At 35.7% G+C, this 13,989-nt stretch overlaps 1 protein-coding gene and 1 pseudogene across 3 annotated transcripts in view; both read left to right on the top strand.

Moving 5' to 3' along the window:
• Positions 1-13,989, top strand: part of Maml2 (mastermind like transcriptional coactivator 2) — a 356,733-nt gene that overhangs the window by 64,873 nt on the left and 277,871 nt on the right. The window lies entirely within an intron of this gene.
• Positions 9,941-10,109, top strand: LOC147827888 (U2 spliceosomal RNA; annotated as a pseudogene).

Below are 13,989 nucleotides of genomic sequence, written 5' to 3'. Positions count from 1 at the left end.
AAGACAACTTTTATTCAATTTAAAATTATTTTAGGTACAGCAGTCTTGACTGAGCTGTAGTACCTGGCTTGGTACAAATGATGCATCCAATATTGAGGCCGTACTCTTAAGTGAAATAAATAAGGCACACATGTGTAAATACCGAATAGTTTCTCTAGTGTGAGAAACTGAGAGTGTAAATAAGGATTAAAAGGATTAAAAACTCATAATTGATACTTTAAAATAGGAAAAGGTCCAAAGGGGTAGAGGTGGTGGGAGGAGATGGGGAAAGGGAAGAATGGAAAGGAAAAATTATGAGAAAAGAAAAAAAAATGGAAATGAAGTATATAAATAGGGAAGGGTTTAGGGGTGAAGGGTGCACAGGTAATGGGGAAAAAATGAGAACCAAGATACATCATGAACAGGTACAAGCACCCAATAATAAATGTAAATGAATTGTATACCTAAAATGTACCAATAAAAGAGTTTAAGTAAACAAAACAAAACAAACAAACAAAAAAACAAATGATGCATCCTCCACATGTCTTTACTTAACACTCCCCAGGAGTGATTCAGCTCTCTTTTACACCAAATTACGGCACTGAAGTAACACTTTAAATATATTGCATTGACATCACAGACATTTGAACAGCTGGCTTGTGGCTCAGAATAGGAGTTTTTACAGAGCATGGACCCTGTTTTGTGTGCAGGGGCTCGTATGGCTTCAGATTATACCTTGCAAGAATGAATCAGACACTTGATAAATATCAGTTAGATGAATGAACAAATCCTGCAGCATTTATCACTGTACTGTCCAATTTATGTTTGTACTCTAACTACATAGAGCAGAGATTAACAGTTTTTTTTTAATGTGAGAAGTAGTAACACATGTTTATATGAGAGGAAAGGGGACAAGTAATTATGGAAATGGAGCACTAGCCACATTTCCCCCCCTTTCTTATTTTAGTAGCCATTTCTCAAGCCACATCAGCTTGATTGGAGTTTTAAAGGAATAGATGTTTTTAAAAAAGAAATACATGTTTAAACGTGTGTAACTATATAGTTCTCTGAAGCTAGTTCTTATTCTCTCTGTCAAGTATAAAATCTTGTTTGGTTGCAACTTGACCTTGGAACTGTAGGCATCAGTACAAGTTAGCATGACCTTAAACAATCATGTTCAGCTTTGGAGCCCTCTCTGTTCAAGAACAGACACGGATTTTTTTTTCCTTAAAAATGACTTTGCTGTTTTGGATTACAAGATTAAGCTTAAAAAGAACTGGACACTGACAAGCATAAGAAACTGTTCCTGATGTCTAACCTCTCTCCATGGAGAGACCATCTTTCTATTGTGAGAAATGGAAAAAGTATAGCATCAGTCATGCAGAGTGAACACAGGCAGGCTTCTCCTAAAGAAAGTGACCAATTTGAAGGAGAAAAATGAAAAAAAAAAATCTTTGAACATTATGTTCACCTCCCAGTTAACCACTTTCTCTAGAAATGGGGAATGGACCAAGAAGTTGGTAGCTGATTTGTTATAATTACACACACACACACACCACCTCCAAGATTTGTAGATTCTGCAACTATTTCCATGGACATGAAATATCAGAGTCCCCTCAGGCATAAGTATCTGTGTGCAAACTGATTTCCCTGCTGTCCTCCTTGCTTGAACATTATGAATTCTTAAGGTGTTCACCATGCTAGACACTTTCCAGTCATTGTTATACCTCTTTCTGAAGGAATGTGCATTCTTGGGGGTGGGATATAGAATCATCTATGGGTAAAAAAAATATTTAGCTCTTACCAATAGTGAGGAATTAATGATACTTATGCTGTTGCTAATAAAAATCCTATAATATAGTTAAAGCAGACACAAAAATGAGCAAAAATGGAAGAGAAAGTCTTTGCCCTGACTTTGTAACATAACAAACATTTCTGTACAAATATTACTATTTATATAGCAGAAATATTTAAATTAGGGAAATTTAATAGATTGAAAATAGGTTTTCTACATTTCTCTAGTGTTCCATTTTGTAGTTATACCGACAGCAGTGCTGATATTGAACTTCACTTTCAATTGATACATGCTTTGAGTTTTTAAGAAAAACAGTTCTTTACAGTCTGGATAAAGAGGAAAATGCCCAAGGAAACATGCATTTAAGAACTAGTTCATTGGCCAGGCTTGGTGACACATCCTTATAATCTGAATAGGATTATAGGAGAAGGCAGAAGGCAGGAAGATTGCTGCAAGTTGAAGGCCAGCCTGGACTACATAATGAGGTCAAGGCTAGCCCAAAATACATAGGGAGACACTGTTTCAAAGCACCAAATAAACAAATAAATAAATATTTTACAACCAACTAGATCGTCAACTATGTTCTTAGCTGTATTTCAAAGGGATCTGGGTGTAAATGTTAGTCTCTGAAGCATTTTTATAATAGGAGAAAGGAGGAAGTTAACTGAATATCTACCCATAGAGAATTAACTAAAAACATCATGGTACAACTATACAATGGAATATTGTACAATTATTAAAATTGAGACAATATGTATACACTAACATGGAGTTAGCTCAATAAAACACTGTATTAAGTGAAAAAGTAGGTTTCATATATCATGTGTAATCTGAATCTGTTTATATGAAATTGTATGTATCTAGTACATACGTATACATGAGATTCACAAGAGAAGTTCACCAAAATATTTACAGTAATGATCTCTAGGTGTTTCGATTCAAATATTTTTTACTTTCTGAGACCTTCTGGTAGTATCTGAATGTTTACCAAAAAAATGTGTATACTTTTCCCAAATTAAAAATATATTTAAGATGTAAAATAGAGCTATACTTAACAAGCATGTTTTGCAGCTTCTGCTTTAAATTATAGTGTTTTCTTTTTCACCAATACAATTCCACATTGCTAGACTTTTCATTAAAAAATGTGTTTGAGAGATGACCTAATTTAATGTTAAAATTTCACAATATAAATGACTATACAATCCATAAAGAATAAGAAAAATAAAAGAAATACATGAAATTTTGGTAAATAACAGAAATAAAAATAAAACTACAGAAAAATTATAGTAGAGAAAAACGGATGTGCTTAAAGATGTCTGTAAAGGAAAAGAAGTAAAACATTTTGAAAGAGAACTAAAAATAAATAAAAATACCAAGAAAGCAGCAAAGACAGAATTATTCTACCTATAATGAACATGACTTACATGTTACAAAATGTAAACCTGAGGATCCAACCCCCAAAACAGTTCAAAGAATTTAGTATATGAAAAGATTTTAATCTTCATGTTGTACAGTACATGAAAGTGAAGCCAAGTATCATCCTTAAATCACAAACTTCATATGAAGATGGGCTATCTGCTTACTTGTTATACAACAGGCATCCTACAAATTATCTTATTGAAACTCACAGTGATTCTGGGGAACATCAGCATCATGTTCAGGTGAGAAAACTGTCTCACAGTCGTGAAGTAGGTTGTCTTAAATCACACTGCTTTTACATGGAACAATCTGGATTGAAACTTAGATCTTTTGCCCCTAAATCCAGTGTCCTTTGTTTTCTATTTTCTTTTTTAGCCCCTTGGAGAATAAAAAGGAAAAATAAAAATAAAATGAACAAAAGGAAAGGAATGAAAGCTACAAAAGAAAAAAAAAACTTTCCAAAATTAGCAATCATTTGTTTAAACAAAGGAGAGTAAATTGCTTTCATTTGCATAAAATTATTATTTTGGCATGGTGTGATTTTTCCCAAGTCAAATATTGATGAAACCCAGTAAATTTGGTCCCTTTTAATGTAAGTTGAGACATTTTAAAAACATTTTTCAAGAGGTAAATAAACTATTCTTCCAAAGTCAATTACAATTTTTATGGGGAAATAATGATCTTGCAAGAGAGACAAAAGCATTGCCTTGATTTACAAAAAAGTATAGAATTCAGATTGGTATTCATTGTTGTCAAAAGCATTGCTATACTTTTTCAGTGCAACTTGATGTTAAGTTTATTGTGATTGCCCTCTTGTTTCCATGGTAATAAACTTTTAAGTGACTGGCATTACATAGAAAGTTTTTTTCATAGAAACAGTAAAGGAAAAAACCTGACTCAGTGTGACTGACAGTACACAGTAGTGGACTGAATAAATGTTTGTTGGATGAAAGAGTAAAATAGAAATAGTCTCACTCTTAACTTTGCAGGCTAAACATTTATGGGGCTCAAATTTGCATATATCACATCTTCACAGTTCAGAACAAACTTCAGCAAAACAGAAAGGCATAGCGTTGTTTTGCTTCAGTTTAGACCCAGATTGTAGTACAAAGATAGTTGTATAAATCGAAGGCTTAAATAGCTTAATTGTGCAGCAAGTTGGACGTTAAAGGGTCAGAGTAATGTTAAGTAAATGAATCTGTTTTGGAGAAAACCTGTAATGCTACATTCCAGGTCTCAGAGGCACAGTGCCATTTTTGTGCATGTTAAATCATTTTAGGGCCAAATACTGGTGTTTTCTGACTTTCAGAGCTGCCTTATGTTTCCAGCCTTTGCAAAATAATGTAGCCAAGTATGTGGTCTCTAAACCTGATAGGCTGCTTCTGAGATTTTGTTTGGAAGATACTTAAATGTATGTTATTGTTGTTTTCTTCTCAGCTCACAATCTGGCCTACTTTCTAAAAACTTTGTAGGTTCTGGAGATTGACCATTTAGGTTTTGAAAGCTGTCTGACAATTCTGGCCCTGGTAAAGTAGGTGCCTCTTGTGAAATCATGGAAGCCTTTTAAAATGGAAGTGTAGTGTCTAGATGTATGAGCCAAGAGTTCTTAACATATGTAGCCATCAAAACTGAAGTGTACTTGAATGTTATCTACTCAGCAAATATTTATTGAGCTCCTACTGTGTGCAAGGTACTTGGAGTTGGCATTCGTTGATCAAACAAAAATCCTTGTTCTCATAGAATTTACAATCTAGTGAGAAAACAAAAAAATAAACAAAAAAGTAAGGTATGTAGAACATTAAATGGTGGGAAGTGCTGTGGAATAAAGAAAAGTAGGCTCAGTTTTAAATTGGCAGGTCATAAAAACCTCACCCAGAGGTGAGAGCCTTGAAGGGAGAAGGAATGACCCGAAGGAGGTGTGAGAGACTGGCACACAGATATTAGGAGTAAGAGAATTGCTGAGGAGAGTACACAGTTGTGAGACCTTAGTATCCTTAGTGTGTCCACAAAATCACAGGGTGGCCAGAATAGCTGGAACAGTGGCAAGGGAAAGAGAAATTGGAACTGACATCAAAGAAGTAAGCGTCTAGGAGGCAGATTGGTTAGGACTTTGTAGGCCCCTGACAGATTTCAGTTTTTCTTCTGAATGAAGCATTAGAGTTTTCAAGCAGAGAAGTGGCATAATCTGACAGGTTTTAAATGGATCAGTCTAGCTCTTGTGCTTAAAAATGAGTGAGAGGGGAAAATGACAGAACTTTAAGGAGATTATATAGGAAGCTACGATATTAATCTGAATAAGAAATGATGATGTCTTTGAACAAACAGTTAGTGGTAAACGTGGTATGATTGTTGAATTCTGCATATGTGGTAGAGACAACAACAATTTTAGTAGATAGAATGCAAAGTCTGAAAAGAGAGAAATCAATAAAGATGCCAAGTCTTTTCACAAGAGCAACTGAAGGACGGAGTTTCTCTTCATTAAGGTCAAAACTGGAGGATCATTTTTTGGAGCAAGATGTGGTGCTTTGTTTTGGACATAGTAAGTCTAAGAAGACATAGCATTTGAATATATATATTTATCATATATATGATATATATATATATGAATCTAGAGTTCAGCGAAGATATCTGGGTTAGATATAAATTTGTCAGTCATTAATGATTAGAATCATGCACACTACTTAAAGCCAAGAGGCTCAATGAAAGGTCTCTGAAGTCTGGAGCTGCCAACCTTCAGAGGTCACCAAGACAGAGAGGAACCTCCAAAGGAAACAAGAAGAGGAGCAAGTGAAGGAGGAGGACTGTTTAAGCCAAACCAAAAATTCATTTCAAGGAAACATAAAGACAAAAAGAGGTTTTAGTTGGCTATATGTTTTTATCAGGAATACCAAAGTAAATCGAAGGACTCAGAAGGAGGTACTTAACTTTGCCCTTTCAGGCACAGCAGGGTAAATACAGTCTCAGGAATATGTGATACAACAGCCCTCTAGGCTGGACAGAGAGCTGAAGTATATGCATACAATGAAGATTCATTTGACTCACTGCTTTGAAAATCTCATGTTCACAGAAAAGAACTGAAAGGAAACCTGGTTCAGTTTTACCTGCTATAAAATTTCCACCACAAAGTCATCCAATAAAAATTTATTTTCAGTACTGGACCTTGAACCCAGAGCTTTGCACAAGCTAGGCAGGCACTGTGGCACTGAGCTGCATTTCCAACTGTTTTTCTAAAATTTTATTCTGAGAAAAGATTTCCTAAGTTTCCCAAACTGGCCGTGAACTTGCAATCTTTTTGCTTCAGCCTCTGGAGTAGCTGAGATTGCAGGCATGTGCCACCATGCATGGCAGTCCATCCAACAATTTTTAAAATCATTTTCAATAAAAACCAATTTCAAATTTCTGACTAGTTCTTGCATCTTTCAATTCCTCTAGCTGCTCCCATAAAAATGACAAATCATTGCCATGTTATATGAATGAAGAGCATTGTGATATGCCAACATTGTAGAGTATTCATTCAAAACTTTCTGAGTATGCTTTTCAACTTTATCTGAATCCAAATAGCCATTTGTTAAGTAATTCAGCATTTGCTTGATTTACATACTCATTTTTTTCCCACTTCAGGTTTATTATTTTTCAAGTATTTGTTTCTTGAAACTTCCACAGGTAGAAAGTTGTATGCTTAAGAATACTCGGGTAGAAGAGGAAATAGAAAGCTAAAGAAGATATCCAAATTACATCATAGCATCAAGGTTCATAGCAAACTTTTATCCTAAATAGCATCCTACTGGTTCTCAATATATGTGCCTATCATTAAGAAAAGCCATCTCCTTGTTTCCAGAGTCACGATGAAATCACATTTTAAATTACTACGACAGGTACCATATGTTGAATGCCTCTTCATATAAGAGAATCTGAGTTGTTCTGAGCAGCACATGAAAGTGGCAAATATGTTGAGTGAGCAATTGTCCTTAGGTCCTGAGAAGTGTAAAAATCCCAAGATTCAGCTTTCTTTAGAGTAAGATTACCGTGCTTGAGGGACAGCACTTCCGTAAATAGATTCAGCTCCCAGTCCCCGACTGAAATGTGACTAGCTGAAACCAGTCACCCAGGGAACTGAACCACAGCAGGAAGTACAGAACAGGTAGTGCTTTCCTTCTGTTGCTCACCACCAGTGGTTACACAGAGTTTATTAGTACCTTTGGGCAGTACCAGCCAGTTAATAATGCACCTAGAATAAAAAATCAGTACCATGTGTGGTAAGCAGTAGGTAATTACATTTCACTTGTTTAATTAAGTTTCACTTTCTGGTTGCCTTAGGGGAACTGTAAGACAGGTTTTTTTCCCCCCTCTGAGCCTTTTCTCCCCTAGCTAGAACTGGAGCAACCCCACATTGAGTTGAAATGGATATGCTTTGTTTATGTTGACTGAATTAAGCATCTATAATCTTATATTTCCTCTCTTTTCTCTATTTGTGCCACAGTTTTAATATATGGGACGGAAATTTCATTTAATGGAGATGTAATTTTTCTATTGTCTTAGGGCTTATTTAAACCAGTGCATTTCCATTTGAATGCTTTTTCTCTGCTTCAGTCATCCACTTAGCTACTCCATTACTGTTTTTCACTATTTTCTCCAAATACCGTGTATTTTTCCATGAAAATCCAAGTAGATGATAAATTCACTACATCTGCAAAGAAATATGCTTTTTTCTTTTAGGTTGTACACATATGTGAAATTACAGATTAGGAACATACCCTTCCATAGATGGATGTACAGATGAAAGGTTCTCCTTCTCTTCAGGCTGCTTGGCCATTTATGGCTTCTCTTAAAAATTGTCTAAAGACCTATTAGGTGAAAGAATATATGATAATGTAGTGGGGGACTTACTTTTCATTAAGGCTGTCGTTTAGTAAATTTCAAATATTTCTAAATTAATATACCTTAAGTATTAATTCCATCACATAAGGGGCTCATGATTATAAACATTTACATATATCATATTCACTGAGGCAAGTGCCTGGAAGTATACCTAACAACCTAAGGTAAAAAGCCCAGCACAAGAAACCTCAAATAAGTACCTCCTAATTTAAGCACCTAGGTATTAATATAGCAATCCATATTTTGGTTCTATGTTTGTGGCAAGGGTAGTACTTGAAATTAGTGAACTGTTTAGAAATACAATTAGTTATTTAGAAAATTGTATAATCCATTTCATTTCATTGGTGAAATTCAGCATCACACCAATGTATTTGTTTCTTTTTTTTTTTTTTTGGTACCGGGGATCAAACTCGGGACCTTGCGCTTGCGAGGCAGGCAGCTGAACCACTGAGCTAAAACCCCAACCTCTACATATGTTTCATAAAGACTGTTGACCTGGAGAAGTGCAGCTTAGCACTGACAGGGGAGGCACTATCTCTACCTGCTGAGTCACTTCTCCTGAGTAGTCCTGCATGTTCCTTATCATTGAATAGGGCTTACATTCTGCAGACTTTAGCACTGTGCAGCTACATCAATAGTCATCCTCCAGTTACTCACTTAAAAGGTTACACCACTTACAGGAGTAATTCGTGGGGAAAATGCTCTGTAGTTTTTCCTTCACATTTTCTGCTTTGGCAACTGTCCCTTCCTCTTCCAAGCAGTGAGGTAAGGGAAACCCTTGACCCCATTTGTGTTCAACAGTTGCTTGACCTTTTGTATCACTTTTCCTCTTCTATAACCGTCTCCACCAAAGTCTTGATGACAGTCAGCTGACATGTCTTTTGTGCTAAAGAGTAAAGGATATGGTTTTTGTGACAATTTGAAATGTACTGATTTCTTTAGGATAATATTATAGCCTTTGTTAAGTTCTAGCCATCTCCTGACTTTTTGAAAGTCAGAGAATTGCTGCTCAAACTCCTCTCATTGGAATGTAGTACATTTATGACTGATAAGCATATTAGTGTATTAAATGTGTCTTTGTATAATCAAATAAGTACCCCTTGTAGAAGTGTGGTGGCTACTTTTCAGAATATTAAAAGTACTGATTTTGTAATATGTTCAACCTTGTCATTTCAGGAGGATCTTAAGTGGTTTATTGTCACAAATCCTACTCTGTTACACTGGCTAGTACAGTTTTTAATGCTTTGTTGGCAGACCCTTCTTTACTAGTTTGTCAGCTATAACTTCATATTTCCCTGTGTTAGAGTGGATAAGGAGAGATTTCAAAATGTGTAAAATAAAGCTAAGGTTAATGAAAATGATTTGCTCACTGTGACTAAGAAGACAGTAATAGAACCTGGCCCCTAATAGAACACATTTTTGCGTGGGTGCCACAAAAGAACAGGACATGTTAACAATCAGAAAGAACTCAAGTTCAGCCATAAAGCATATTTGTACACACTGTCATGTATTGTGTTCAAATGAGTTATTTTTGCCTAGGTCTGTTCCAATGCACATTCCTGCCAGAGATAGGTATTGATTTGGAGATCATTTTTTTCTCTCAGTATACAATAGTCAGAGTTTCCAGATACTGGACTAAGTAGAGGTCTGGACCTTATAAAAAAAAATGAACCCATAAGCTGCTGCAGCAGCTGAAGATATCTTGGTTTGTGAAGGGGCTTTACAAAAGTTATGAAACTGGAAACTTTTCATGGAGCAAGTCAACCCCAACCAATGTACTTGGAGATAGTTATGAAGCAACTATGAGCAAATGTAGCACAGTAGTCCAGTCAGGAGATACTTGGGTACCTCAGTCCAGAATGCAGGTGAATCGCTTCTCGGCCTTTTGGCTAAGATCAAGTGCAGAATGCAGGTGATACAATCTAGAAAAGTGATCTGGCTCTTATTTGAATTATAATTATAACAAATATTTATATCAGAAGAATTTTTATAATTCATCTCAGCTTCTCCTCACAAAAGGCCCAAGAAGAAAGCATTTTAATATACTAATGTTACAGATCTTTTATGAAGGCACATGTGGGCTTCAAGAGATTGTGAAATGCCCAAAACTACACAATTAACAGGTAAAGTTTAGGGAGCAAGCATGCAGGAACTTTGACTCCAGTTAGGCACTCTTTTAATGATAACTACTTCTGCTACTCACAGGGCTCTTTGTGGCCCCAGCCTCCTCCCCATCCCCACAGACCTCAAGTGCAGACTCAGAAGAAATTTCTGTTGGGATTAAGGGATGTACAAAATGTCAGGAGCACATTCCACTTTGGCCTTCTCTCAGAACTATCTTAGCTCTCCCTGTGGTTGAATGAATGTCATCAGTGTGTGAGCATCTCCCTGACGGTCATCATCCTTCATAGGGCACCTGACTTCCTTTTAAGGTGCTATGTGTGATTCATTAATAGTCTGATGTTTTGTAAGATACATGAACATTTTTTTGATTGAGAAACATTTTAGAAATGCTGAGCATACTACTGTGATGAAATAATAATGACTAATATTACTGTTAAAATATTGGAATTATAATGGCTGTAACCTTTTTTGAGTCAGCATGTTTATTTCAGTTTGTTTTCTTTTTAAATGGGCTCATTGGCTTTGAAACATTTAACAATGTTGGTCTTTCTCATATCTCTTCTTCCTAGTTTTAACAGCCATAGGCAGTATATTGAAAACATACCTGAATTAGATATAGCATTTTGTAGAATATGTTTATTGATTTGGAATAAAAGAAATGCTGAATAAATCACAGTTATGAGGGAGATGTTAGTACACCTACTCATAGGATAAAGTATTCTTGAATAGATGTTACAGTATTCAAACCAAATACATAAACTAGAAATTCCTGATTTTAAAAAAACTACTATGGAAAATAGCTTACTACTAGAGAATAGTGTAAAGATTACTATCAGACCTCACCAAATAGAAATCAATAAACAAATAGATGCAAAGTAAACATGAATCCTTTAGTTTATTAATGGATTATAGGACTTAAAAGAAGCCCAAAGGGTAGGAAGATGAGACTTATAATAAGCCATGAAAACATGGCACTTACAACTAGCTTACTTAAAACCACTTCTTGCTCATTAAAAGAAACAAAGCATTAAAACCAAGATTTTTAAAAATAAGAACAAATGTCAACTAGAAGGAAAAAACAGGCAGAAACAAAATAAGTTGAGCTGTAAGCATAACCCTTGAAGAAATTTTTTCACTTTGATTTTTGTGAATTTTATTCAGGTAAGAAATAATAATCCTGACTGCAGGTTAAATTGAAATCTTAGGAGGTGATAGATGACCTTAATGTAGTACAGTTAGAGAAGTCAAGCTCTGTATTTGTAACTGAAGTTTATCTTTGTTTTATCATAATAACCTCTATGTAATTTTATTCTACCAAATTCTCAATTTCATACTTTTAGTGGTAGTGATTTCCAGATCCGTGGTAGTCCTTAAACTTTATTGTGTGTTAGAATGTCCCAGGATACTTGTAAAAAATCCTATTTCTGGGATCCATCCCTAGATATCAGTTGGATCCAGGAAGACACAACAACTTTGCCATTTGAGAAGTCTAACACAGAAAATAATAAGTTGGGAGAAAAATTGTCTTTGAGTCAGAAAACTCAGTTGAGTTTATGAACTCTAACCATATCAAATATAAATTTTAAAATTTTGTTCATGGTGATATGTTGGAAATATGATATAATTCACATAGGTGAAAAAAGAATTACAAAATTATCTGTGTTAGATAGCCTAATTGTTTATAATCAAACAATTTAGAACAAAAAGTTGAAAAAACTACCTAACCTAGCTTTTGTAGAGGAGCATTATGAAGCTCAGGGACTTGAAATAACTTGTGCAATGTCATTTTGCTAGTTACTGACCAAGCAAGCCATTCTGAGTTTTCCATTCAAAAGTCTCTAAAAATAGTGAAATAATAATTCAGAAAGACTCAAGTAAGGCAAGTAGCCCATTAGCTGATACCTTTGCTTCATAGAAAAATAAGGTTAGAAGCTTATAAAAACATAAATATCAACAGTTAACAAACTGATTATCCATATGGTTATGGATCTAGAATATTACTTGTTCTTTGGATAAATTGGTTGAATCAGTGCATAAAATAATGATACTAAGTTGTGGTAGGTATAAACTATAAAACAAATTATATCTGCCATATAAATTGGCCATCTGCCAATTTACCATCTGCCATGGTAAATTGGTTTTTAGATTGAAAAGAATATTCAGTTTCACTTAGGTTTAGGTTTTTCAAAGCTTCTCTTACCCCCAAAATGTTTTTTAAGTATGCTTTCTTAATTGATCTGCCTTCCCTGCTGAATCAGTTAGGACTTTTTCTTATTGCTGCTATAAGTAACCAAAAACTGACTGTTTGAAACAAACATGATTACAAATACAGATTCTTTTCTTCCTCACATTACAATATTTCTGGAGATAGATCATGGTTGGTAGTTAGTTACTCAATAAAGTCAAGTCTCAGGTCAGCATCTCTATGATTCTCTTGCCCTTTCTCCCATAATTTCAAATTCCAAGTAGCACACTAGCATTCAAAGCAGAGAAGAACTGGGAACAACAATAGTATTCCTTTTATTAGAAAAGTTGTAAGTTTGCCAGAAACATGAACTTCCCCCACTGATGTGCACCTTGTTGCCAGAACTATGCCCTAGCTCCATTCCAAGAACTAGAGAAGTTGTGGGAAGAAGTCCAGCAAAGAAGAAAAGGAATAAGTAAGAATGGGTGTGTTATGGCTGAATGTCTGCCACCCTCTTAGTCCTTGAAAGGACTCCTCTTCTGTCATTCCACTACCACCTGAGGACCATGCGAGTCTCATGGGGCAACTTCAAGTCTAAGCATTCTGTCTTTTTTTGTCTTCTCTTCTACCACCATCCTTCTAGGCTGCTGCTCTAACAACCTTCCTCTTCCTCTAAAACCAGAGATAGTAATTCTACTCATATAAGGCCAGACATACCCACAGTCAAGACCTTCTTCTTTAAGAAGTCCTTGAACTAACTGGCTCTTAGGAAGGTGGCACAGACATCCCTATGATTCTGGTCTGTCTTGTTTAATAAGGTTTCTCTGCAGATGTCTAGCAAGCTTTCCTCCTTGCCTCTTTAAGTGAATGATTGTCTTAGTTACTTTTTCTCATTGCTGAGACAAAATACTCGACACCCAAAGTTAAAGAAAGGTCTATTTAGCTCACAGTTTGTAGAGGTTTCAGTTAGTTCATAGCTGGCCAGCTCCAAGGCAGGGTGGCCTGGCAGAGAGGCATTGCAGAGCAGGCAGGCAGGCAAAAGGCAGCAAGCAACAAGCAAGGTCAAGTGACAACTTCTTTCTGTCTTGTTTATATTCTATCTAGGCTATCCCCTCTTAGGGTACCCAGAGCTGTGCCAAACCAATCGGTGGACTAATTTAGTAATCACACACTCTTAGTCCCAGCATCATATGCTCTAGATCCAGCCACCTCTAAGAAAAGTCCCACTTATTACCACATGAGGCTTTGGGGGGACATCTAGATATAAGCCATAACAGTGATTAAATCAGAACATGATATACTGATGTTAAAATAAAAGTACAACTAGTATCTTAAAAGTGTGTCCTAGGTTCATTTTAGGAAACTTTTATATTGAACCATAAAAAAAGAGTAAAAACATCTTCTGCTGGACATAGGTCCTGTCACTCATATTGAGATTACTCATGAAAAGAGGGGCTGATACCTTTACAGAGGGAAGACAAGTCTTGCAAGCAGGAAACTTGTTTGAGGATCATCCCCTGACTTCTCAGGTGAACTCACAGCTACTCTCAGCAAGGGAGATTGCTTCAATCCTTGATTTCTGACTCTGTGTGTGTGTGTGTATGTGTGT

Source organism: Heterocephalus glaber, unplaced genomic scaffold, assembly GCF_053883595.1.
Source record: "Heterocephalus glaber isolate CG9 unplaced genomic scaffold, H.glaber_assembly_v1.0 deba00001429, whole genome shotgun sequence".
NCBI lineage: Eukaryota > Metazoa > Chordata > Mammalia > Rodentia > Bathyergidae > Heterocephalus > Heterocephalus glaber.
This window is presented reverse-complemented; position numbering and strand designations above follow the sequence as displayed.